The sequence below is a fragment of the Vigna angularis genome, chromosome 6, assembly GCF_016808095.1.
Source record: "Vigna angularis cultivar LongXiaoDou No.4 chromosome 6, ASM1680809v1, whole genome shotgun sequence".
Taxonomy (NCBI): Eukaryota; Viridiplantae; Streptophyta; class Magnoliopsida; order Fabales; family Fabaceae; genus Vigna; species Vigna angularis.
Window position 1 is genome coordinate 17759797 of NC_068975.1, and position 26691 is coordinate 17786487.

Here is a 26691-nt window from a genome sequence, read left to right on the forward strand (position 1 = left end):
TTGATATTTGGGCTTAATTGACCAATAATTCTTATTTTAATTAATTTGAATTATCTGAGGCTAATTATTTCTATTGATAAGGGGAGCAATATGAGTGTTTAACCCAATCCTTGAAGTGTTTTTTTTATAATGACAACACAGTGATAGTAACAACACATAGATGTTGCCATGACACAACAAAAATGTTTTTTTGTGATTGATACATACGTGGATATGTAAATGCTTATTCCTGATTAATGCATATGTTGACATATTGTTGGTTCTACATACAACTGATCATGATACGTTTATATCTTTGTATGCATACTGTATATTTCTGTGTGATGAAAACCACAAGCACAAAAGCAAATTTGTATTACATAATCGATTACAGTATTGTTGTAACCAATTAAGTTCATCAGACAACTTATGTTTTGAACTATGGCAAAACAACAAGTTTGAATCGATTACATTAAGTGTTAAATCGATTAAAACTCATGTCTTTGCATACATCATTTTCAAATGTGCTGTGATGAGTTTTTGAAGAGAAAAAGTTTTCAAAACCTGGTTATGTGCTTAGCTTAATCGATTACACTTGTTATGTAATCAATTAAGTCTGTTATCTTTTGAAAAAAAATTTTATCTTATCTTCATTGGTATCCCTCAGTAGACACCAATCTTTCTCATCTTCATCGACATCCATTACTAGATGCCTAATCACCTAACATCCATCAGTAGATGTCTAGTCACCGTCCTCTTCCATAACAGCATCCATCAGTAGATGTTGTCATTCATCATCCTCATCATAGCAACATCCATCAATATATGTTGTAGAAGCATCCATCAGTAGATGTTATCATTACTGCCATCAGAAGCAACATTTAACCTAAAAAACACTCAAACACACAAAGAAAAAAAAATCAAATCAAAACCACACCATTAAATCAACTAAAAAGAAAAATTCAGAAAAATGAGCTATCATTCATCGTGGCAGCATCCATCAATAGATGCTATTATCTGAATCCTCTTAGCATCCCTTAATAGATGTTGTCCAGCATCCATCAATAGGTGTTGTCATTCCTGCAAAGCAAAATCAAATCCAGACCATACAAATAATCACTTAAAAAAAAATCAGAAATTGGGTTTCCTCCCAATAAGCGCTTGTTTAACGTCACGAGCTTGACACCATTAAGCACAATCTGCATCTATGATGTTAGTGTTCCTTTTGCTTTCATCACACCAACTTATCTGCATCATCTTTCTGTTCACCATCTTTGATATCTTTAACCACTTCATGCACAAAGTCTTGATGAACATATCACTTGAAGATCGGCGCTCAGCGCCCTTAATGGGGCGCCCAGGCGCACACTACGACCTTCTTCCTCCTTCTTCTTTTGATGATCTTGTCCTCCTAGTACATATTTTCGAATTTTATCATGCAAACACTAAAGAACACTACACTAGAGCACCCAATTAGCATAAAAAGATAAAAAGGATAAAAAGATAAAAGGATAAAAAAAATAAAAAGGATAAAAAGATAAAAAATTGAAAAGATAAAAAGATAAAAAGGATTAAAAAATTAAAAGATAAAAAGGATAAAAAGATTAAAATATAAAAAAAATATATAAAAAGATAAAGTCTAATTGGTTAAGAATCACACAAAAAGAATAGTTATACCACGAGTCCCCGACAACGGCGCCAAACACTTGTTGATGGATTGGCAAGTGTACCAAATCGCACAAGTAATATAAAATGGTACGACCAAGTATCGTTTCCCAAGAGACTCACGACACTAAACAGTTATGTGATTACTCCACTAATTAAGGCTCTAAAGAACATATTTTGGGGTTTTAAAATGCAAATGCAATAAAATAAACATGAATGCAATTTGATCAATTGAGGCTAAACACAAGAATGAATGGATGAAGTTGATAATATGAGATGAATATGTTGTTGGGGTTTAGATTTCACCTAATATACTCTTATGTATATAAGAATTCTTCTTTATGCATTAATGTTAACGTCACTCACTAAATAACTTAAAACCTATCCCTCGGCGAATAAGCATGTCCTTAATCACCAATTCATGCAATTTCTAGCACTCCTAGCAATTAAATGTGAAGATCAAGAGCTTTAAGATGACCAAGACTCATACCATCATCCCTGAGAAATATTACTCTTGGAGAATTCAACAAGAACCTGAATTGTAAGGAACCTCCCAACACTCATGCAATTCATACATCATGCTATGAATAAGTTAAACAAAGCATGTAATAAGCACAGATGAATTACTCTAACAATTAATGAAAAGACATATGTTATTGAGAATCAATTCAAATTCATGAGAGTTCACAAGGTTACATCATCCCCTAACAACAAATAGAGTTTACAATGGAATGAAAGAGATAGAAAAACCCTAGAAAGAGAAGAGGAGAGCTGTCACATCCCCAAATCTACCCTCAAGGAAAAAGAGAGCTGCCACATCCTCAAAATCTACCCCCAAGGGGTGAAAAATGTGTTTTTGTGCTCAAGCCATCAAAAGATCCAAAACCTAGGACGTGCAAGTCTTTAAATAGAACATAAAAATAACAGAAAACAAGTCCAAGCCCACGAACTGGTGCTCAAGCGCCCCAAATGGGGCACCCGGGCGGTGTGCGGCACCGTTTAGCGCTCAAGCGCCCTTGAGGGGCGCCGGGCGCAATGCGAGACGAAAATGCTGCACTCTGGTTGACTTTTCTGCACTCTGGTTGACTTTTCTTCATTTTGGTTGACTTTTCTGCATTCCAACTATTTGGTACTTTAATTCTTCTTTCAAATAATTCCAATAGCCTACAAAATCAAGGGAATTTAGTAATAAAATCATTAAGTATAACCTCAACTCTCTTATTAAAAAAACTAAAGCAAAAACATGATTCCAAGCAAGTTTTTAAGTAGAAAAGGGTGCATTTAGTGTCAAAATTACATCATAGATAACGGTATTTTCAACCATTATCAGAAAGATGATCGTTAGATAGAGAAGTTGACTTCAAAAGAGTAGGTAGCCTTTAGATGTGAAGTCAGACTTTAGTCTACTTTGTAAGGTTTAAAACTTTTTATCATAGTCTTAAGCGAAATTGAGCTTGTATGATGTTACAGAGTGGGCTTCAAGGGAAATAGTCCCAAAATGTTGTTCTTCTCCCACAATGTCTTTTTCTTTGGTGTAGCGATTTTGATCATATTTGCTTTATTGATCTGCACGAATATTAAGAAACATAGTATATAAGCATCAAAGTTCTTTATCGTACATGCATTAAATGTTTTGAACGTTGATAAGTATCAAACAATGTTGCATATTCAAGACATTTTATCCTTTGTCATTTCATTCATAAATACATCGTTTGGTAAGACATATGACATGTATAATCATCAGATGGTATGAACATAAGATGCTTTTCCAAAGTCTATAGTGTTTAGCAGTCGTTCATGAGACGATGTTTTCTTCTAAAAATGTTTGCTTGATATAACATTGTACTGAATAAAAACTTCTTTTAACCTTAGTGTTATACAACAGATAGACTTTGTTTTCATGAGAAGCTAACTTGTTTTGCTCATATAGCATATTATATGACTTCAAAGAGAGATGCTTTTATTCATACATTCTTTATGGCTTTCTATTTCCTCTAGACAACCTAGTCTAGAAAACGTTATTTGTAAGATTGGCTTTAGATGTTATAAAATATTTCTTCTTTCGACGTTATTGCTTTAAATAGGTTTTCATACACAATAATATTTCGTTTAATGTTTTTTTTTAAAACTTCATAATCTGGGTTACTCAGACAATTTATTTTCTAAACGATATTATCTTAACTTTTATAAATTTGGGTTTCAATTATACACTATACTAGAAATCCTTTTTTGCTAATGCTCAAAGGGGGAGAGATAATTGATTTTGAATGACATATAACTCTGTATATATATCTAGGTGAAACTGTTCGAAACAATTTCTTATTGCACATTGTACATCATGGTTGATTTATTGATCCTAGTTGTGCATCATCACAAAAGGGGGAGATTGTTGATAGGGGAAACAATGTGAATGTTGAACCCATTCCCTAATGAGTTTGTTTTTTGATGATGACAACACATTGACAGTAACAACACATGGATGTTGTCATGACACAACAAGAAATATGTTTGCATTAATTGATACATATCTCTATATGTACATGCTTACTGTGATTAATACATATGTGAAGATACTGATGATTTTTCATACTACTGATCATGAAATGTTTATATGTTTGTATGCATATTGTCTTACTGTGTGGATGTGGATCACAAGCACAAAAGCATATTTGCATGAATTAATCGATTGCAATGTTATTGTAATCAATTAAGTTCATCACACAACTTATGCTTTAAACTGTGGCAAAACAACAAGTTTGAATCGATTACATTAGTTGTTGAATCGATTAAAACTCGTGTCTTTGCGCATATCATTTTCCAAAATGCTGTGATGAATTTTGAAGGACAAAAGATTTCAAAATGTGTTTAAGTGTTAAGCTTAATCAATTACACATTTTATGTAATCAATTAAGTATGTTATCTTTTCAAAACAAATTTCATGCTGGTCATAACTACTTTAACAGTCATATTTTTTTATCAGCATTAATTGCAAATCGATTACATTAATTGGACATTCAATTAAGAGCTGAGTTAGTAACAATTCTGTTACATCTGGTTTTTATGTAACCGATTACATAAGTAAAGTAATCGTTTGTTTTGCGTTAGAACTGATAAATACTATAAATTGACGCATGACTTGGAATTCAAAAATATAGATCATATTGTACACTTTGATATCTGACATACGTGATCTAAGAAAGTGTTACAGGTATCATACGCTTAAGAATCAAGAACATGAAGAATTTTGAAGAATCTTGAGGCATTCTTGAGAGGCATTTTCATGGACTACTTTGGTTTATCACATCAGCACTACTACAGGTGTATCGGGTTTGATAAGAAGAAGTTTCTACAATCATTGATTTGTTGTTTCTATGGACGTGCCCTTCGAGAAGAAGAGTGAGGAGCTCTTGGACTTTGAGAGGGGATTCTCAAAGGGTTTCTACAACAAGGACAAGTGGTTCTGTGTGTGTAGGTGTATTCTATTTTTATATTTGATTGACAGTTTAAAAGGTGTTTACATTTGAGAGAGCTTTGTAAAACCTTTGTTGTAATACTCTGATCATTATAGTGAAATACTCTCCAATCTAAGGTTGATTGGGAGAGTGACTAGATGTAGGCATTAAGGCCGAACCGGGATAAAAATCTTGAGTTTGATTTTCTCTCCTTATCTCTTTACTTTCTTTGTATGTGCATTTAATTACAACACAAGAAAGTTTAAAGATCATTCTAATTTCTCAAAAAGATTTGAAAAGTTTAAGTTTTTATAAAACGTCAATTCACCACCCCCCCCCTTATTGGTGTTGAGAAACAAACCTCATTATTTCTAACACATAAGATTACATGAATTCATGTATTTAAATAGTTCATGCATTTAAATAGTGTTCTAGTGTGAATAATTTTCTTTGAACTTCTCTCTATGATTTTGTATAGAGTAATATGTTAACCCTCGACAAGTGTACCAAATCTTATCAAGTAATAATAAAATGGTAAGACCAAGTATTGTTTCTCAAAGGACCATGGCCTAAATAGTTATCTGATTTGTTGATTATCTTAGACTTGTAACAAAAAATATTGTGGTTGAACTATGAAAAATAAACATGAATGAAAAGTTTTGATCAATGGACTTGAAAGATGCAAAAACGGTTGATGTATAATATGAATGATTATGTTGTTGGGGTTTCTGATTCATCCTATCCACTCTCATGTATTCAAGAATTCATCTTTCTTCAGTAATGTTAATGCCACTTTCTAAATTACCTTAAACCTGATGTCTCGGTGAAGAAAGCCTACTCCTAATCACTATTTTACAATGTCTTGTCTTCCTAGCAATTATTCATGCATTACTTTCGCATAGAAGCTTAAAGGCAACCAATCCTCCTATCCCTATGTCTAGGCAATATTACTCTTGGGAGAATTTCTTCAGTTCTAGATTTACTCATATGTGTCCATACAAATAACATCAATGATCATGCAATTGCATGAGTTAAAATAAGCATGCATAGAGTATAGAAGAAAAACCCTAACAATTAATGAAAGAAAGCATATAGATTAAAGAACCAATTCAATACATGAGAGTTTCAAAGGATTACATCGGTTTCCCAACAACAATGAAGGTTTAGTTCACCATAGACATGGTGAAACTAGATAAAAAACAATGAAAGAATGAAAGATAGAACCCTAGAAGTTAAAGAATAGAGCTTGAGCATCCAAAATCCTCCTCCAAGGGGTGAAGAAAGTGTGATTTTTTCTCGTTCTATCTAAAGATACTAACCCTAATTCGGCTAAAACCTTATATACCTTCCTAAAAATTATAGAAAATTGGCCCAAGGCCCAATAAAATGGCGCTCAGCGGTAATTACCACTCAACGGTAAGTGCAGTTCTTCTATTTTGACGCTCAGCTGCAGCTCAGCGGTAAAAGTGGCGTTGAGCGGAACATGCGGCTGTTCTTTTATTCACTTTTTCATCCTTTTCTGAATACAACTCCTGGCTTTCACTTCTTTCATTCAATTCATCTTAACACCTGCAAAAACAAGGAAAACCAAGCATAAAACCTATCCAACTCTCTTATTTCCAAAACTTAATCAAAAACATGATTCCAAGCAAATTTCTAAGTCATAAAGGTTGTCTTTAAGGTCAAAATTAAGTATAAAAATAACAGTTTTTCAACTGTTATCACAACTCCAAACTTAGAACTTTGCTTGTCGTCAAGCAAACAAGATGTAATTCAATCTTCCACCAATCCATACAATGGTTCACCACATTCAAAACTCTTTTTTTTTCAAGACAAGTAATTACTCAAATCAGCTCAACACAAAGAATTAAGTCCAGTTGCACACATGCTTTAGTGTTCACATATTCACATCATATCCAACAAATGTTATTCTCATGAATGATCAATCAACTAAGCATAGATGTAATTATGTGGTCATGGAATCATTCCTCACTAGATAAAGTTTCACTGAAACACACAAGTGTATAAGAGGTCACTCCTTCACTCTACTATCATAATGACACATGAATTAACTTTGCCTTTCATTTAACCACAATCAAACACATTCACAAGCAAGTATCATCACAAGGACTTTTCTATGGCTTATAATGTGGCTGAGCTAACAAGAAAATTGGTTTTTCTAGATCACAAAATCCTTGAGTTAAGTGAATCATCTAAACACAACCATTCTTCCTTTTTCTCAACTTTCTTTTGCATTGAGCCTTTCTTTTCTTTCCTTTTTATTTTGCTTTTCATATGCTTAGCTCAATGCTTTTCATATTCCTTTTCTAGACTTCCCAACAACCCCAAACTTCAACATTTATCAATACCACAAGATATCTTCAACTCAACTCAAGGTAAAGCTTTTCAAAAAAGGTTTTCTATCATGTTCAAAGTTAAGGGTTCAATGAATAAAACACATTGCGCTCTCTTTTATTGGGCTAAAATCATGCATTTGGCTAATAAAGGGTTACCAACAAATGGCCTTGATCATATGATACAGACAAGCAATTGATTCAATCATAGAAACCTGGGCAAAGTCATTCATGCTTTCAATGTAATAGCATTCACTTACAAAAACGCCGAAGTTCAAAACCTCACATATAGGCTCATTCAATTATTCCACATACACATCCTGCTTAGCATCATAATCACAATCACAACATCATGTATTTGTTCACAAAGCTTGTGAACCACCACCTGTATATCAGTATATAGTGCACAATCTCAACATCAATCAATATCCAAGCATCATCAAGCATTACTCATCATGCATAAATCACAAGAAACCATCATAGCAGATAAAGTTTCAAACTGAGTACATAAAACCCTATTCTAATAACAGAAGCAAATAAGTTCAACAGTACAAAACAAAAGATAAAAAATCTACTCTAGAAGTGATAGCATCCATCAATAGATGTTATCTCAACTCCTCATTAACCCATGCTGTCATCTGAATCTTCCTCCTCTCCATCATCTTCAGCATCTTAAAACTCATCATCATCTTCATCATCATCCATAGCTAAAGCTCCAACTGCTCCTCTCGCCACGCCACCATATTATGAAACTCATCCATGGTCCACCTATGTACTAGGGGTGTATCATACATCCCAATAATCATCTCAGTTGTGGCCACCTGCCCTTTCTGAATGGATTGCATCCTAGCATCTATAAAAGGCATATACATGTCCCTCATATGAAATGGCTCTGCCTCATGAGGCTCTGCAGATGCCTGGCCCTATGATGGTCCTCTCCCTCTACGAGGACGGCGTGATGATACTGGCTGAGCTGCCTCATCACCTCCACAATACTTTCTGTAATAGGCCTCATCAATAGTTTTCCTAGGCCTTTCAAATGGTGGTGCAGAGATGTTCACCCTAGCTGGCTCACATAGGTGTGTAATCAAAGAGGGATGCCCCAAGGGTGCTTTGTTGTTCATAGTGTTGGCACACACCTGTATCTCATTGGCTATGACCTAGCCAATGTTAATGCTCATCCCTCTAAGCACACAATACAAAAGAAGCGTCTTGTTGACAGTAATATCCGAGACATGTGAGCACGATTGGATGTTGGCATGAGAAAATGTCATCTAATACTTTGCTAGAGGAGTCATATCAGCTTTCTTGATGTTCACAACTGCACCATTCTTGTTTCTCTGAAAGTTCCCTCCAAGCACACATAGCACACTCTCCACATCACCAAAATCTGCTCCTACTTCCATATTTAAAGCAAACTGACACTACTCACAAGCCCATTCAGTATCTAAAAATCTATTAATGGAATCAGGGTCATACCGAATGGCGTGTCCTCTAACATAGCTCAAATAATCCTCAACAGGATGATCACTCAACCTCCTTGCGTTGGTGTAGAATTCTTTCACCACTGCTATGTTAGCTGGTGCAGGATAAGTGGCTAGCCTCCCCTAGTTCCTGTTCTCCAATTGCTCCCCAAACTTTGGAGCAAAATAAGGTATCAGTCCAACCTTCCTTTCCATTAATAGCCTCCTATCTTGGACAACATTGAAGTGACGCTCATGCTTGCGGGAAAGGAACTTGTTGGAGTAAGAGTGGTCTGGTTCCTTATCCTTCCTCTTTGATCCCAAAGTCTTGATCCTCTTGCCCGATGAGGAGGTCATCCCTACATCAAACATAATTCACAAAACCACAAGAAACATCATTAAGCATTAGTAAACCACAAACAACACCCTAAAACCATTCCTATCATTGTTGAGGGCAAACACAACCCCTCAGCGCAACCTATGCATCAAGCCAGCAGCCAAAACAAGCTTAAAAACCACTCTGCAAGAATCGCGCTCAGGGGAAATTTCTGCTGAGCGGCGATTATGCAGATTCTTTAAAAGTGCCCAAAACATGTTCTCATCTCCACCCACATACAATCTTCCTAGTTCCAGACCCAAATCAAGCATTTTAATCGGTTCAAACAACAATTAATTCATCTAATCATGCATAACAATCAAAATCCCTAAGGAATCATGCTTAGACAACCATGTTCATATCAATTCATGCTTTCAAAAACCCTAGAATGTAAAATGCTTGTACTTACTTGGGTGTAGATGCTAGATGAGTGAAAAATGCTCTAAGAAAGTGAAGAGATCAATCCTCAACAGCAATGCTCTCACCAAACCCCAAACTTGAGTGGAAACTTGATGCAAAAGTGTTTGAAAGAGAGATTTTGTGAAGGGGGAAGAAGGGAAAAGTGAAGAGAACTCTTTGGAGAGTTCTTGAGAGTTTGTGGGAAGAGGGAGATATGAAAGTGGAATCAAAGCCGCGTCCTAGGGTATAAAAATAACCTAATGGGCCTAATCTCGCTGAGCCCAATTAAAACAAAACAGTCCACCCAAATCTGTAGCAGTCGTGCTCAACGATAATTACCGTTGAGCGGCATTTGCGGCACCAACTCTCCTTCTTCCTAGCTTGCCCTAGGTGTCCTATACTAATGCCTCTCACTCACCCCATGCATTTAGGTTCTGACATCACTCATACATTCAATCCCTAAAATGCAACTATAGCAAAATCAAAACACAGAAAGAAAAATAAAGTCAATCAACTGGGTTGCCTCCCAGGTAGCGCTTGTTTAACGTCACGAGCCTGACCCAAAATCCTCCAGCACCCTTCAATAAGTGCATATCTTTCCTACCAACACCCATCAGTAGGTGTCCGATACTCAACCATCTAGCATCCATCAGGAGATGTTATACCGTAAAATCTCAAAACAACATAAATAAATGTCCCTTTGTTTATAAAATTACATCACCAAAATAACAAAATTAAGGAAATTAATGTTCTCAAATCACTGGGGTGCCTCCTAGTAAGCGCTCTTTTAACATCATTAGCTTGACCCAATAAAGGTCAAGTTCCATCTTCAATGTTGGTGTTCCTCTTTCTTTCATCACATCAACTCATCAGCTGTTTCCGATCCACCTTTTTTACTCTCCTTGAATATGGAGCTTCAATCTCTATCACTCAATTCTCTTTATAGTCTTTCACAACCTACAGCTTGTTCTTGAATCTTACTGGTGTACCAAGTTTGATTTGTGCCTCCACCAAGTCATCATGAACCTTTCTTCCTTTGCCATCTTTTTCTTCTTCCCTAACCTATGACAAGAAATAATTTTTACATTTGAAGACCGGCTTTGCAGCTTTTGAACTAGTCAAAGGTGCATCCTTACATGCAGCTTTATGATGAGCCTCCTTCTCTTGAATCTGCTGCTCCACTTTGAAAACACTAAAGATCACCTTTTCTCCTCGGTCTTGAAGCACTATCATCCCATCATCCACATTGATGATTACCTTTGTCATTTTCATAAACGGTCTTCCAAGAATGATTGGGACCTTCTCATCCTCCTTCATCTCCATCACCACAAAGTCTACCAGGAATTTTAGTTTGCATCACATCTTCCGCCACACCATAGGGTTTCTTTGAAGATCCATCCACCATTAGCAAAGCCACCTTTGTTGGTTTGACTTCAAGATCACCAATCCTTTTGAGCAAAGATAAAGGCATCAAATTGATCCTTGACCCTAAATCAATTAGGTCTTTCCTTATATTATCCTTCCCAATGACTCAAGGAATAGTAAAACTTCCTGGATCTTTCACTTTTGGAGGAAATGGCTTCTTCTGAATAACACTGCAATCTCCCTTTTCCTCTAGATATATCTTCTTTGTGGAGACTTGCTTCATGTGCTTTGCATAAACTAGAATTTGTTGCATTGCTTCATTCAAAGGTATGATAATCTCCAATTGCCTGAAGATATCTTTAAAGCGCCCATATTGTCTCTCTTTTACAAAAATTTTACTCCCCTTAGGATAAGGAAGAATTTTTTCATTTTTCCCAATCTTTTTCTCTCCTCTCTTCTTTTCTTTCTTTTTCTCTCAACCTCACCTATTCTCTCTTCTTTTTCTTCTCTTCTATCTAACTCAACACTCTCTTTTTTCTCATCCACCCTCTCATTATCTGCACTTAAAATAGCTTTACACTCTTCCTTGGGGTTAACCTCACTATTAGCCCCAAAACTCTTGTCAGGCATATCTTCCAACTTCTTAGCCATTTGACCAACCTGTATCTCCAAATTTCTAATTTCAGCTTTAGTGCTTTTATGGTTGGAGATAGTGATATGATCATAAATGGAGCAACAATGATGAGTTTTCAAAGTGACAACAAGCATAAAAAAGTGTAGAATAGGTTTCATTGGCTTGTATTTGCCTATTTTGTTCTTTCGTTATTTCTAGTTGTAGAGAAGCTTATAAACTCTACTTTTTTTTATAGTACAAGCAATGTGGGACTTCAGATAGCTTGGACTTAAAGAAAAAGAAGAATAAATAGGCTTTCTCCTTTTGTTGTTTGTAGTGCAAGTAAACATGCATAATTTGTAGTTTTTAGTTTCTAGACTTGCTAGGAAGCTTATAAATCCTTTAGGAATGGAAGAATTAAGAGATGTGGAACTAAGAGCACTTGAAAACGTGGCTGTCCAGACTTGGAAGCATTCCAAGTCCCACATCCCTTAAAACTCTCCAATTACTTCATCCTAATGGTTATATAAGAAGCCTATGGGTCTCAAATCTGTTTGTATTTGTGTTTGCTGTTTTGGTGGCTGTTTCTTTATGCTGGACGTTGTACAACCTCAAGAAACTCTTAAAGATTATCCAAAGGCTTCAATCCCATGCGTAGCAGTGGGTAAACGTTACTGTCCAGAGGCTTCCACCACTATCTTTCACTACAAGCAACACATCTTCTTGGAAGTCTTCAACAAGTAGGTTTATTCTTTCCATTTGTTTGTTTTTCCAGCTTATATTTCTTGTCTTGGCTGGATTGTATGTGTCTTTTCTTGATTATTAGCTTTGCTTTGAGTCATATGTTTGTTCCTCTTTAGGAGTTTTCTAGAAAATAATTTCTGAAATTGCATAGCTAAGAGTGATGGACGAATGCCCGAGGAGAGGTCGACGACGCGACGCGGACTCCTTCGAAGCTTCCTCCAGATGTGAGCGCAGCGGAGAAAAACAAAAAAAACTCGAAGAAGAACAAGAAAAATAGAGGGTTAAATTCGATAGAAACCCTAGAAATGGAAGGAAACCCAATATTAACCGATTAATCGGTTCAAAATGAAGATTGAACGATGGAAAATGGATTGAATCGGGAAACAAGGTTTGATCGGTGGAAATTGTGAAAAATATTGTTTCAATCGGTGAAATCGAAGGAAACCTAAGGAAGAGGTGTTTTACTCAAAAAATAGAGAGGAAGCAGAGATCTGGAGATGAGATGAATGAAGCTAGGGTTTGTAGCGAGATTACCTTAAGGTGCAAGTTGGGGTTGAAACGAGAAATGGAATCTCGCGAGGCTTCGATAGGCAGGGGACGCGAAGGAGTATGGTTTTGTGAAGAGAAATGTGTTGCGCAAATGAAGAATCCTCTCTGATGCGCGAGAGATTCAATGCAAATGAAGGAGATGGCAATGAAAGGAAGGTGTGGCGAGGCTTTGTGCGAGAGAAAGGAAGACGAGGGCTATGGAGCGCGGATGAGCAGATTGAAATAACGGTGATGATGTGTGATGAGAGAGAAGCACGGTGGAAAGGAAGTGAAAGTGAGAGAGGTACTTGGAAGGTGGCTAGAGGGAGTCTTTGGACTCTCTAGCCTGACTTTCAAGAGAGAATTGTTTCTATTTCAGAAAACTTAATTCTCATTAATTTCAAAAGTTCTAATACAAGAGAGGAGTTGGGTATTTATAGTAACCCATGCTCCTTAAGAGCTAAGCTAGGAAAAGTAAAAATACAAAAGGAGGACTACGTCAAGGAGGATTCCATCAAAGAGTCTTTTTACATCTCCATGTTTTGTATGCTGAATTGAGTTTGATCATCATTGGATTTAAGTGTGTGAACCTGGCTTATTTGTTCTGTATCAATAGAGGCAGTAAACAAGTCCAATTGTGCTTTTAATCAAACACACTTTTTGCTTTAAATACTCCTTGGCCGAGACTCTTTTCAAATCCGCATGCTGTAAAAAAATTCATCCAAAAACTGGTTGTTGTTTTGTTAGTCTGGCCGAGAACTTTCTCCTTGTTTGGTGTGTTTGATAGCTTCATTTAAAGCCTCTTTTATCATTAAAAAAATACATAATCTATAGGTTTGAGGTTTTCCAAATTATTTCCAGCATTAATCAGATCTTACTCTTCATGTATGCCTAGCATGTTGGTGTGAATTTCTTCTTAGTTGTGTTAATTTTGTTTCCTGTTGTCTTCTAAATGTGCCACTGTTTTGACTCCAATTCTTTGCTGTTTTGTTTCTTCTAAATCTTTAGCTTACTACCACTTTGTTTTGTGCCAAGTTTCTTGATTTTTTAGGCTCAATTTTCACCATTTGTCTTGTTGTTTTCATCCATTCTTTTTGGCTTCTACCGTGTATGTTGTCTTGGGTTGGTCTCTTTTTTGTGTTGAGGTTGGATTATACATTTTTCCACTTGCTTTAGCCTTGAATTGGTGCTCTAAATTTGTGACTTGTGAGACACATTACTATTTTGAAAGAAGAGTGCATATGAGTGGAGTGATCTTGCCTTGATTCCATACAACACTGTGAGTTTTGAGCCAATTTTTGCTGTTGTTTTGAGGGGACCATTGTTGCTGTATTAACGTTCATTTTGCTACTGTTCTAACATTTTTTTTGTGAGTTTTGCTGTTGTTTGCTTGTTTTAAAAATGTCTACAGGTTCAAGACATGGTTGTCCAGACTTGGAAGCATTCCAAGTCCCACATCCCTTAAAACTCTCCAATTACTTCATCCTAAAGGTAATATAAGAAGCCTAGGGGTCTCCTTTTGTAGACACCTTTGATTGAATGAATATAAGAGTGATTTGCATTCATTTGCTTATCTTCTTTGAGATAGAATTCTGTCTCTAAGTCATCTTTTGGGTCTTATCTTGTGAGAAGTCAGTGGCGATCCAACCTTGACACTTATCTTAGATCATTTCAAGTGGTGTGTCCTCAAGTTCATAAGTTCTCTTCCTTATCTCTTCCATTTTAATTGTCTTTAGAACATTTCTCTCTAAGCATGTTATTCCCCATCAGATAGTCACTTGAATAAATTATTGAAGAGTGTCTTCAAGCTTTGATGATTTCTCATTCAATGCAGATACTTGTTGCCATATTGATGGTTGATGTTGTGGTCTATTGAATTATCCTGCTTGTCCATCGTGACCTTGACCCATGCTTGGGTGAGGTTTCCACCCTTGGTTGTAGTTCCCTTGGTAATATGGAAATTGATTGGCCATAAAATTGACATCTTCTAAGGCCTCCACTGGAAAAGCACATTGACCATTAATATGATCACCACCACATAGTTCACAAAGTTGTTGTTGAACCTGTGCAATGTTCTTTAGCTCCTTTGGCAACTGAGCAAGTGTCTTTGTCAAATTCTCCAACTGTTGAGTTATGATTTTGTTCTGCGCAAGCAAGGCATCATTTGATTGCATTTATAGAACTCCCTTCTGTTGAATTGAAGCTCTTCTCTCATTATGCATCTCATTGTCATTAGTAGCCATGTTATCAATCAATTCAGTGGCTTCCTCTAGAGTCTTGCATTTAATATTACCTCCAGCTGAGGCATCTAGCATCAACTTGGTTTATGAACCAAGACCTCCAAGGAAAAGAATGACTATTATTCCTTCGTCAAAGCCATGAGTGGGTGTCTTTCTCAACAAGCTCTTGTATCTATCCCATGCTTGACCTAGTGTTTCCTCCATGCCTTGTCTAAAAGAAGAAATCTCTTGCTTCCCTTTGTTGATTTTGGACTGTGGGAAGTATTTGTTTAGAAACTTTGAAACCACGACTTCCCATTCAATAAAGCTTTCCTCCGGAAAAGAATTCAACCATAACTTAGCATTGCCTCCCAATGAGAAAGGAAACAAACTAAGCTTTATTGCATCATCTGGCACACCATTGATCTTCACAGTGTTGCAAATCTCGTTGAATGTGGTCAGATGTTCATATGGACTTTCATGAGATAGCCCATTAAATTGGTTGCTCTTTACCAATTGTATCAACACCGGTTTCACCTCCATGTTTGCAGCATTGACCATCGGCCTAACAATGCTATTAAAGTGATGAGGGCCAACAACATTAGTGTAATCCGCCACAGTACGTCTACCATTGTTCTCTTCGGCCATCTATTCAGTGCTCTGGTTAGATCTTTGTGGTGAAGGTTGTAGAAGTGTTTCCGAAGAAGGAAATAATTCTCTAGAAGTTCGAACTCTCCTCCTCCTTCTACTTTCGTCCAATCCTTCAAGAAGAGGTTTCGAAGTTTTCTTACTCCTAGTCTTAATTGTATCTTGCATACAAAAGAACACAAAACCCTAGAAACAGTTGTTAGTAAAAAAAAGATAGAAAAGATAAACTAAAAAGATAATAAGATAAAAAGATAAAATATAAAAATATAGAAAGATAAACAAAAAATATAAAAAGAACAAAAAGATAAAAATCAAGTCAAAGTTAAAAATAATCACACAAATAGAATAGTTAAACTAAGAGTCCCCGACAACGTTGATGGGATGTCGCGGCCCATACAAATTTGATGTGCATTAAGAATGCAGTATAGTGTTAGGAAGTGACTCCTAGGTCGTATCTCAAGGACCAAACTGTGGTTCGAGACTTAGGTCAAACACGTATTGGGGGGGTTTTGATAATAGTTGAAAAATTGTTATTTTCATGTTTAAAATTGATACTAAAAGCAACCTTTAACACTTAGAAACTAGATTGGAATCATGCCTTTGCTTATATTTTTGAAAATAAGAGAGTTGGACAGGTTTATGCTTGATTTCAGTGTTTTATGCAGATTTTGAGGTGAATTTGATGAAAGAAGTGAAGTAGGACAGGGTTGGAATCAGAAAAGGACACAAAAAGTGCAAAAGGTGAAGCCGCAAGTACCTTTCAGTGCCATTTTACCGCTGAGCGGCACTACTTAACACTCATTGGCACCGCTGAGGGGTGAAAGTGCAGCTGAGGGGAAGAATTCAACACACGCACTTATCGCTGAGCGGTATTTTACCGTTGAGCGCCATTATTTTGGGCTTGGGCCTACTTTTCTGTAATTTTTAGAATAATATATAAGCTTTAGGACGTCCTAGGGTTTGTATCTTTGACAGAGTACGAAGCAAACACACACCTTTCCACCCCTTAGAGGAAGATCTTGGATGCTAAGGCTATTTACTCAACTTTCTAGGGTTCTATCTTTCACTCTTTCATTGTATTTCATCTAGTTTCACCATGAATATGGTGAACTAAACTCTACTTGTTGGGGAATCAATGTAATCTTTTGAAGCTCTCATATATGGAATTTTGTGTTTAAACATCATATTTATGATACATGCTTTCTTTCATCATTAGTTAGGGTTTTTCTTCTTTGCTCAAAGCATGCATTGTTTAACTCATTTGATGTCATGATTATTGGTTTTATTGATATGGACACATACGGTAAAATCTAGATCCGGGGAAACTCTCCCAACAGTAGTATAAACCTAGACATAGGAATATGATGGTTGGTTGTCGTTAAGCTTCCGTTCACTATAATGCATGATTAATTTCTAGGGAAACAAGACATTGTAAACTAGTGATTATGATTAGGCTTTCTTCACCGAGACATCGGGTTTAAGGTAAATTAGAGAGTGACATTAACATTGTTGATAAGATGAAATTGATTACCCCAACAACATACTCATCCATATAATTCGTTCCTAGTGTTTGTGTTCTTCTTTCCATTGATCAAAACTCATGCATACATGTTTACTTTTTGTCTTTTGCATTTGAAACCTCAAGAATTTGTTTATTTTCAGAAGTCTTAAATAATCAAGAAGTCATATAACTAACTAGGCTGTGAGTCCTTTGGGAGAAAGATACTTGGTCTTACCAAGTTTATTACTTGATACAATTCGGTCACACTTGCCGAGGTTACAAGTTTTTGGCGCTGTTTTCGGTGTTTAGAAATTTGTCATCAGTTTTGAAAGTATTTTTTTTTTGTGATTAGAAATGAACTAAATTAAAACTGAAATTAAATACAACCAAACATAATTGAAAACATTGAAATACATGAACAAGCATAAATACCGAACAGTCTTACAGATGACTGAACGGTTCTACATTGAGACCAAACAGTTTCTAAAACAAGTGAGGAAATTGGAAATGCAGGAAGATAAAGAAATCAAACAGAACAAAATAGACAGCATAATGAATGGAAACAATAAACTGAACATAATAGACAACATTAAAGTCAAAAGTGCTTGAACCAAATTTAAATGTAACTTTGAGTTAAAAAGTGAAAAGCTGGAAGGCAAATCCATCACATATAATATAAAAATAGCTTTAGTTCAAGTGTGAAAACAATGAAAATAAAACCTATTGGAAGAGATAAACGAAAAATAAATTTCCATCAACAGCCGAAATGAGCATGATCCACCGAGTGCACCAGCTCCTTGCTTCACTTTTTTTTTCTCATTAAAACAGCATCCTATTCTATAAAAACAATGAAAACCGAGAGTTGCTTCCCATTTGCACACCACTTTCTCTGCTGGAAACAAAAACCATGATTAAAAGAAAAATAAAATTGTGCTGCTGGAATGAAAATCACCGCGTCACCACTTCCTTCTCAATCTCCGTGCGCCTCCTTGGACGTGAGCTGCTGCCTCTTTCTCCAATTCGCGTGCGCTCCCATCCATTCTCCGTGCAGCACCTCTTGCTTTCCCACTCTCAATGCGCTCCTTCCTTGTGAAATGAATTCTTTCTTCTTTTTACCAGGTGGCGGCTGGACCACGCTTCTTCTCTTCTCCGTGTCTGAGAGCTCCTCTTTCAAGAAAATGAATGCCCCGTGTGTGCTACAGGTGGCGGCTGGCTCCTCTTCCAAGAAAATGAATTCCCTTTCTCCTTCCGCGCTACATTCCCTTCTAAATGAAAGACGATCCTCCCAGGCTGCGGCTGCTCCCCTCTTCTAATTGCCAAATTCCAGGACTTCCTCCGATTGCCCCATAATGTGCTTCCTAAAAGCCAACAAAACCTAGGGTGTTACTCCCTACACCACCACACATTGCTTCTTGTACCACCACACTTTTTTTAAATTTCAAAATTATCCTTTATATCTTAAAATCTTCTACACCCCTTCTTTTTCCTTGAACGGACGTCGACATCCGTTGAAGAAAAAATTCTTCAACGGATGTGGGACATCCACACATCCGTTTAGTTTTTTTTTTTTTAAATTTTTAGATTTTTTAAGTTTTTAAATTAATATATAAATATTATTTAATTTTTTTAAAATTATTACTTAACTATTTATAAATTAATTTTATTTTATTTAATAAAATAATTATTATAATTTAATTTATATATTATTATTTTAAATAATAATTAAAATACTTTTAAAATTTTATTAAAATGGATACGGATGTGGTAACATCCGTAAAATTTTTTTCTTTTTAAAGTTTTTAGTTTTTTATTATATTATATTTTAAATTAATATATAAATATTATTTAATTTTTTTAAAATTATTATTTAATTAATTATAAATTAATTTTATTTTATTTAATAAAATAATTATTATTAATTTAATTTATGTATTATTATTTAAATAATAAAATAGTTTTTAAAAATTTATTAAAATGGATGTGGGCAATTCATGAAGTTTTTTCTTTTTAAATTTTTAGTTTTTAATTTATTATATTTTAAATTAATATATAAATATTATTTAATTAATTTAAAATTATTACTTAATTATTTATAAATTAATTTTATTTTATTTAATAAAATAATTATTATTAATTTAATTTATTATTATTTAAATAATAATCAAAATACTTTTAAAATTTTTTATTGAAACGGATGTGGCAATCCGTTAACGGATCTCACCACATCCGTTGAAGATTATTATTTTTTTTTAAATAAAAACAATAAATTAAAATATAAAATATGTGAATAGACGGATGTCAACATCCGTTGAAGGTGAAACGGATGTTGACATCCGTTTTAGAGAAGGGTAAAATTGGTATGGGGTGGTGTAAGGAGCATTCGGTGGTGGTGGAGGGAGTAACTGCCCAAAACCTACCCTTGGATCCAGCCAACTGGACTTGCTTGCTGGACTCTTCCGTGTGCTCACCAAAATCCAATCATCGTGCACCCCCCTTCTCCAATGCTGGATGACATTGTTGGGCCGTGACCATGTGCTGTTGGACTAAGCCAAGACCGTCACCTTTTTAATTTGCTGAACGTCACTCATTCTTTTTGATTGAGTCCGTGAGATGTGCTTCTTTCCAGCCCAAGCCGTGACACTCCAGCCCATCTCTTTAATTGAAATCAAAGATAAAACCCATGTGGGTGGCAGCTAGACTTTGTATTAAATCAGCCAAATCTTTTTGAGCCCTCCTTCTTGTGCACACTTCTTTGTAGAGAGTCTTGAATTATGTGGTAACCTTTAAATGTCCCAAAATATTATCCAACAATTTCCCTGTAATTAATAATGCAAATAATTAACCTCAAATAATTCAAATTAATTAAAATAAGAATTTCTGGTCAAATTAAGCACAATTATCAAAAATGGGAAAATACTGGACATCCAAGCACAATTCCTTGATTAAATATAGCACAATAAGCTAAGTGAAATCAAGAAAATATTAACTCATCAACGGCGCCAAAAACTTGTTAACCCTCGACAAGTGTACCGAATCGTATCAAGTAATAATAAAATGTAAGGCTAAGTATCGTTTCCCAAAGGACTCACGGCCTAAAGAATTATGTGATTTATTGATTATCTTAGACTTGTAAACAAAAATATTGTCGTTGAATTATGAAAAATAAACATAAATGCAAGGTTTTGATCAATGGACTTGAAAGATGCAAAAATGGTTGATCTATAATGTGAATGATTTTGTTTTTGGGGTCTCTAATTTATCCTATCCACTCTCATGTATTCAAGAATTCACCTTTCTTCATTAATGTTAATGTCACTTTCTAATTTACCTTAAACCTGATGTCTCGGTGAAGGAAGCCTACTCATAATCACTAGTTTACAATGTCTTGTTTCCCTAGCAATTATTCATGCATTACATTCACACAGAAGCTTAAAGGCAACCAATCCTCCTATCCCTATGTCTAGGAAATATTACTCTTGGGAGAATTTTTTCAGTTTTACATTTACTTATATGTGTCCATACAAATAACATCAATGATCATGCAATTTAATGAGTTAAACAAAGCATGCATAAAGTATAGAAGAAAAACCCTAACAATTAATGAAAGAAAGCATATAGATTAAAGAACCAATTCAATACATGAGAATTTTAAAGGATTACATCGGTTCCCCAACAACAATGAAGGTTTAGTTCACCATAGACATGGTGAAACTAGATGAAAAACAATGAAAGAATGAAAGATAGAACCCTAGAATTTGAAGAATAGAGCTTGAGCATCCAAAATCCTCCTCCAAGGGGTGAAGAAAGTGTGATTTCGCCTCTTTCTGTCCAAAGATCCTAACCCTAATTCGGGTTAACCCTTATATAGATTCCTAAAAATTACAGAAAATAAGCCCAAGCCCAAACTAAATGGCGCTCAGTGGTAATTAGCGCTCAGCGGTAAGTGCAATTCTTCTATTTTGATGCTCAGCTGCAGTCCTTCCCCTCAACAGTGACTGTGAGACTTCTAAGTGCCACTCAGCGGTAAAAGTGGCGCTGAGCGGTACTTGCGGCTCTTCTTTTGTGCACTTTTCCTTCCTTTTCTAAGTCCAACTCCTGGCTACTTCACTTCTTTCATTCAATTCATCTTAAAAGTTGCAAAAACAAGGAAAACCAAGCATAAAACCTATCCAACTCTCTTATTTCCAAAACTTAAGCAAAAACAAGATTTCAAGCTAATTGCTAAGTCATAAAGGTTGTCTTTAAGGTCAAAATTAAGTATAAAAATAACAGTTTTTCAATTGTTATCATCCCCCTATCAACAATCTCCCCATTTTTTGATGATGCACAACCATGATTAATAATCAACCATGTTGCACAACTCAGTACAAATTATTAATCAATCAACCAAAAATTCTCCCCCTTTGGGCATTAGCAAAAAAGATAAGCACACAAAGGTATTGATAGATAGATAATCAAGCAAACAAAGATGCATCAGATAATCATAAAACAAGTAATGATGCTCCTCCTGTCAAGAATGTTCACATGAAATTAAGATATTCTCCCCCTTAAATGAAGGCATGTGAAATATATCAATGATATGCAATGCTCCCCTTGTCATTATGAATATTTCAGTCTCAAAATCTATATGCACAATTCAGTAAACAGAAATTGTCAAAGCATATATTTGTATGAATAACACAGTATCAGATCAAATAAATCACAGTAATAACATATAGATATTGATTTAATCAATCAACACATTTCAAACTGTTATCATCTCAGATATTTTATGCAGTAGATAAGCATAGAGATATAAGAATAAGTAATCAACATCAATTAAAGCAAGATTTAAAGATATCAGATATTCCAGTTTTGGAATCTTTAAATTCTTGTTGATGTTTAATCGATTTGATCTCAATCAAAGTCGATTTCTTGCTGTAGCATATCTCAGATTATCCAGTTCCATCCAGTCAGCAAGTGATATTCCTACAAAACCTTTCCAAGTCTTTCCAGATTAAGCATTTTAAAATCAATGTAATACAGGAATTAATATATGAGTATGCAAATGTATGAAAGTAACAATAATCAATAATCCATTCACATGCAAGAACAATGTAATTGATTTTATCTTTTCAGTATAAATCAATCACAAATTTTTAACCATAAATTCTGATTTCATTGATATGAAACAAGAAGTACAATCAGATAGAGACAAGAATTTCATTTAATGCTTGGTCAACATATTTAAAAATATAGTCGCTGTGACAGTTATATCAAACATTAACAGTTATTCAAAACATAACAAACTTAGTCGAATGCAATACGCATGTAATCTACTTTATAACAGAGTAACACAGTTTTGCAAACTTTTCTCTTTGAAAACCTCTCACAACACACTTGAAAATGTTTGTGCAAAGACACGAGTTTTAATCGACTCACCCCATAATGAAATCGACTTAAAACTGTTGTTTTTCCACACAATTTAAGTTCAACAAAAGTGCTTGTGGTGTTTCTTTTCCAAAAACATGTGTCATGCATTCATGTATAAAATCACATATATAATACAGTGAAATGCAATGAACAACATAAACAACACAACCATGTTCTAAAAAACGCATATAACATGTAAGCATAGAACATGTAACACCAACTACATGTGTTTTATTAATTATGTGTTGTCATCATCAAAAACTCAGATATCACTAAGATTGTGGGTTTAGCTAAACCAGTGTTCCCCCTATCAACAATCTCAACAGGTTCCAAAATTTCTTTATTTACCTCTTCCATCTTTTTGCTAGGCATCGCCTTCGGAGGGAATGGAAGAGGAATCAAACGGTGCAAGGTAGGAGATGCACTACTAGTGGTGGTGGTAGGAGAAGAAGGTCCACCTAGAAAAGAAGAACAACCACCAAAAGAGGAAGAAGGTCCACCTACCTCAAATGTCCTGCTTGAACTAGTTTGGTCCTCTTTTCTCTGAGAAATAGCAGGGTGAAGCTAGGATGCAGGTGTAGGTGTAAATGCAGGAGTAGGAGATGGTACTATGGGCACAACAATCTGCTTCCTAGATCTGAGGGTGATGACAGTAACCTTCTTCAGATTTTGAACAGTCTAAGATGGCAATTTATCGAAATTCTAAGATTGTGCCTGATTGAGTTGTGTAGCCATCTACCCCATTTGATTGGTCAAGCTCTGGATGGAAGCTCTTGTCTCCTGGATTGATGCTCTTGTCTCATGTTGGAACTGCATATTTTGCGTGGTCAAGTTCCTAATAAGCTCATCCAATGTAGGGTTAGAAGAAGTAGAAGGTTGAGGAACTGGTTGGGCAGGTATCTCTTGCTGCTGGTGTTGCCTCTGATATTGCTAAACTGGTGGGGGCACATATGGTCTACTCGGACCTGCAACATTCTGGAAAGGTGGTGGTTGCTACTACTGTTGTTGTTGTTGATGCTGGGGAGCATTTGACCATATAAGATTTGGGTGATTCCTCCACCCTGGGTTGTACTTGTTCCTGACTAAGTCATAACTTTGTTGTTGTGACTGCCTATTGTTTTAGATATTTGTAGCATAGGCTTGAGGTGCATCTTGGCCAATAGGTTGCTGCAAAGATGGACATGCATCTGTATAGTGGTCACTAGAAGGACATATAGCACACCACCATGTAACAGATGCAGATGGAGGTGTTGTCTCTGATTGGTAGCCATCTGCGTCACCAAACTCAACAAAGCACCAAGCTTGCTCTCCAATTTCTTATCTGCAGATGATGAAGGGTGGGTAGTGACGTCATGAACTCCCCTAAGCACAATGGCATCATATTTGGTGCTAAACTGCTGGGAGTTGGAAGTCATCTTCTCAATCAAATGCCTGGCTTCAGTAGGTTTCATGTCACCAAGCACTCCACCACTTGCAGCGTCAATCATACTCCTTTCCATGTTGTTTAGACCTTCATAAAAATATTGGAGAATAAGTTGCTCAAAAATCTGGTGGTGCGAGAAGCTATCACAAAGCTTCTTAAACCTTTCCCATTATTCATATAAGTTTTCTCCACCAAACTGCCTAATCCCAGAAATGTCTTTTCTGATAATTGTGGTCCGAGATGCTAGGAAGAATTTCTCCAAAAATAATCTCTTCAGATCATCCCAACTTATGATCGATTTAGGCGCAAGGTAGTACAACTAATCTTTTGCCACGCCCAGTGAATGAGGTAATGCCTTCAAGAAGATATGATCTTCCAGAACATCATGGGGCTTCATTGTGGAGCAAACAATATGGAACTCCTTCAGATGTTTGTGTGGACATTCACCTGCAAGACCATGGAACTTTGGCAACAAATGGATTAGTCTAGTCTTGTGAACATATGGCACATGACTGTATCTATTATTGATTGTTCGGTCTCAAACATTTACACGGTGTTCGGTCTTGTTCTTCTATGTTGGTGATTTCTATTTGGCCTATATTCATAGTTATTCCATTATGTTGTTTTAATTAATTGATCCAATTGCTTTGATGGATTATGTATGTATTATCATAATGGTGTAAAAAGGAAAAGTATGGTATGATAATTGTAATATGGATATGAAAGAGAATTTCAAGGAGGAATGTCTCAGTGATTTGGTATCAAGGTGGTGGTAAAGTATGAATATGGACAACGAAATCCACGGCGTTCATCCTAACTTTCTAATGATTACCAAGTCTCAAGTAGAGATGGGTAAGTCATGTCATGAGAATAGTAGGAGGTCCTAGCCTATAGGGCATCGTAGGTGAGTTATAACGGACTAACCTCGGGTGGTAGCTGAGGGTATCCAGTTACTACATCACCCGGGCGCACGAACGACCCAAGTGTTCGGTCATTCTTTTTGTAATGTATGGTCGTCCATTGTATTTTTTGAAGTGTTCGGTTGACATGTGCTTATGTATTTGTTTAATTTGCATGGTAACTATAATCAATTAAATTACTCTAGCTTACCCTTCTTTTCTATCTTGTTCATGTTTTCCGTTCGGTACTCTTTATTTGCGATGATCACGTTGTGGGTGTGAGTAGAGGGAGGCGAGTGTTCGCTGGAGGAAGCATTGGACGGTGAAGACCCAATGGTGTAGTCTATGACCGTTCAGTCATATAAATATAGTATGTATAGACCGTTCGATCATGTATATAGTTTTAGGATAAATTTTTGTAAAGTTTAAATTTATAGTTATTTTGTGGATAATTTGTAAGTTAACTTTATTTCTAGAAACTGTTATACAATATTATGGTGTAATGAATTCTTAAACATATAGTTTGGACTATATTTTTGGGAAGTTACATAACTCCTTGTCTCCTGTTTCCATATTGAACATATTAGGACTCATGTTTTTTATGTCCTTAACATTTTCCTTTCCGTAGATCTCGAAACATGTTTGTTCTTTAAATTGTAATTTGCTCACTTGAATTTCAAAGTGCCGCATTCAGGCCTCAGTTAATATGAAGGTGGCCTTTGAAATTAAAGTCAACAAAATGCTTTCTATAGTACAAAAATGGTTAAGTTATCTTACTTAAAGGGAATTGTTGAGGAAAAAGAAATATGGTTCACAATATATTTAATGCTAAAAAAATTTTGAGAACCAAAATAAATTTATAAAAAAGTTGTTCAAATTCATCATTTTGCAATGTATGATTCTTTTTTTAAATTGTCCTGGAGTTGTTTTCTACCGTTAGATTTCAAAGCTATCCGATTTCTTTGGGTGGAAACATCTTCAAGACAATTAAAAATAAGACAATTAACCTATGGATTTCCACCATTCCTTGAACGTTAACAAAGAAATGTCTTCGTTTAGTGGACGAATGAATGGAAAAACAAAAGAAAAAATCATTCAAATTGTACTTCTTCAAACGAAATCCAAATTTGTTAACTTATTTTTTTGGATTTCTATAACTCCTTCATGCATTACCCAAACTTTTGTGTCCTTGAAAGAGCTATGAGAAAACCAAAAAAAAATTGGTAACAGAGTAACCAGTTACACCTAAATTTTGACTAGATCAAGGATCCATAATTGTATTTAAAGAAATGGACTTGATCTTTGACGTCAACTTTTACAATATTCGATGTAACATTCCTTTTTTCTTATTTTTATCTTTTAAAACGTCGACGTTTTTCAGAGTGCGACGTAAAAAAACTTCAAGGATTTAGAAAAAAAAATCCATAATAACATTAAACATAGGAAAAATATGAAAATATAACCACAAAAAGTATATAATAAAATTTCAAATAGAGTTCAAACATAGAAAAATATACTAAAATATATTAAAATATTACATTAATTTCAGAAAAATAAACTAAAATGAACTCTTCTTCCTAATCTGAGTCAGATGTCTCCATGACTCATCTTTTGTTGTGTCGTCTTCATCATCAGATTTACTTGCTAAGGG

General features: G+C 35.4%; 1 non-coding gene across 1 annotated transcript; it reads left to right on the forward strand.

Moving 5' to 3' along the window:
- Positions 1-24262: 24262 nt before the first annotated feature.
- LOC128197631 (small nucleolar RNA R71) lies at positions 24263-24370 on the forward strand. Its single transcript, XR_008250259.1, has one exon. It is a non-coding gene; the product is annotated as a small nucleolar RNA R71 (small nucleolar RNA).
- Positions 24371-26691: the final 2321 nt, after the last annotated feature.